Source organism: Olea europaea, chromosome 11 (assembly GCF_002742605.1).
Source record: "Olea europaea var. sylvestris chromosome 11, O_europaea_v1, whole genome shotgun sequence".
Classification (NCBI taxonomy): domain Eukaryota; kingdom Viridiplantae; phylum Streptophyta; class Magnoliopsida; order Lamiales; family Oleaceae; genus Olea; species Olea europaea.
The window spans coordinates 19,812,419-19,814,802 of record NC_036247.1 but is presented as its reverse complement, the minus strand read 5'-3'; positions in this window follow the sequence as shown (position 1 = coordinate 19,814,802).

Genomic DNA, 2,384 nt, shown 5'->3' with positions numbered 1-2,384 from the left:
GGGATATTAATCTGGTTTGTCACAATCATTTTTTCATTTCTTCACTCTTTTCTTCTTTCTTTTGGAAATGTCGGCTGTTGCGAGAAACCCTTCATTTCTTGACACGAAGAACTAGATCATCAAGTTCTTCATCAATCATATGTTTCTCTCAAAGTGCCTTCATCAATTGTCGATTTCAAAGCCATTTGGCGCTTAGGAGGCTCCTTCATTTCCTATTCTTTGCTTTTTCTTGTTTCATCCTTCGTCTCATCGTGATTTAGCTCTTATATTCATCAATGTTCTATAAAGCTCCTCCAATGCATATATGTTGACATCTTTGGTGTTTTCTATCAACATCTGCAATGAGCTCCAAACATTGGAGAAAGATCTTAGACATTTTACTCACAAGTTCACCAATAGTGAACTTTCGATCAAAGCCTTTAAGACATTAACAATTTCGATAAAAAATGTAACCATATCAACAATAGATTCATTTGTTTCATAAAGAAATTTTCAAAATCTTGAATCAAGAAATTGATCTTAGTTTCTTTAACTTTGCTAGCAACCATGTGATTGATTTCTAAAGCATGCCAAATATCAGGAGTGGAATCACATGTGCTAATTCATTTATCTCTAGAACACAATAGAGTAGATTTTTTCCTTTAGCATTTAAAGATAATTTGCGTTTATCCTCTTCATTGTACTCCTCTCTAGGTTTCAAAATGGTTTAGTCTGGTCTACACCAATTTTAATAAGTTTTATAGGCACACAAGCACCAATTCAATAACCTCACAAATATTATAATCTATTGATTGAATGTATATCACCATTCTAGCCCTTCAATAGTTATGATTAGTGCCATCTAATAATAGAAGACGATTTTTAGAATCAATACAACAAAAATGGCTTTTTACAATGTTTAAAAAACATTGCCAATGGCTTTTTTGCAACATTTGGACTTATGTTGCAAATTTCAATGTTGTCGTAGAGTAGAAAGAGACAACAACGTTTTCTAAATGTTGCTAACAATTTTTTTGCAACATTTTTATGAATGTTGCTATTAACCTTTTTGCAACATTTTTTTAGTGTTGCTAGTAACATTTTTGCAACATTTTTTTGAGTGTTGCTTTGTAACATATTTTGAATGTTGTTAATAAGCTTTCTGCAACATTTTTGGCCATTGCCGTATTTCTTCTTCTTCTTCTTCTTCTTCTTCTTCTTCTTCTTCTTCTTCTTCTTCTTCTTCTTCTTCTTTATTTTATTTTATTTTTAACAGCAATTTATACAAATTGACTAGTTTGTGTGAAGATGACTCCTTATAAACAAATTTTGAAATTACATGAAATTAATAATTTCTTTGCTAATTTTTGAATCAGTACATTTAATATATAAGAATGTGAAACACCACCACCTAAGTAAAAAGAGCGCAATCTCTCATCAGATCCACTGTAACTGGAGTTAATAAACCTAAACAGTTAGTTCTCGTTTTGCACATCTGATATTGGAGGGTAAAAGAAACCAACAAGATTTAAAATTGTTTGTGCATTAAGGTCGACCCATGTCAACCTTGTCTTGTGCTTCTTCAAGAGAAAGAATCAATTGTTGTGAGGACTTTCTCACATCTAACCGTTTCTTCTGGGTATTTTCTGAAATAGCTGTCTTTTGGACCCCATCTTCTTTAAGTCCCTGAATTTGATCCGAGCACACTTTCAACTGCAAAGAAATATTAAAATGATGAGTTTTAAATAAATATAATAACGATTCTAATAATAATGATTCTGATTGAACTAGAGAGTGTTAGAAAGTTTATATGCAACCGAGCAACTTGTATTACCTGATCGTCAATTCTAGCTCTTGTTGGGTTGCATTGAGGGTCTTATTAAGAGAGAAAATGAAAGCTGTCGACTTTTTTGAGCTGGTGAGATTTTTTAAAGCGAAATTTGCACCCACCAATTACGATTCTGATGTGCAGCAGGGTTGTAAAATGAAATGGTTCCCAATAACAGTAAAGCTCAAAATAATTCTAATTAGTTTTCTGTATAGAAGCTTTCTACCTATTCTTAGGAGCTTTTTGTACTTACGAAGTCAATTTCATGATTGAAAAATAATATGCCTTCTTTAAACCATAACAAGCCTTACTAAAAACGACTCTAATGTGCAAAAGAGTTGTCAAATGGACCACTCCGATGATGAATTTAAGTCCAAAAAAGTTATCATTATCAATAGCTTTCTTCGCTTACGACGTCAGTTTGAAGATCGAAAAACAACTATTTCTTGAATGCAAAGGCACAGAAAAATTAAACAAGTAGCCAACAGCAGTCTCACAAGCTACCATTAAACACCATTACCAAATATAACTTCAAACTGTAAATCAACAATAGAAATCCAAAAATCGCATAGAAAGC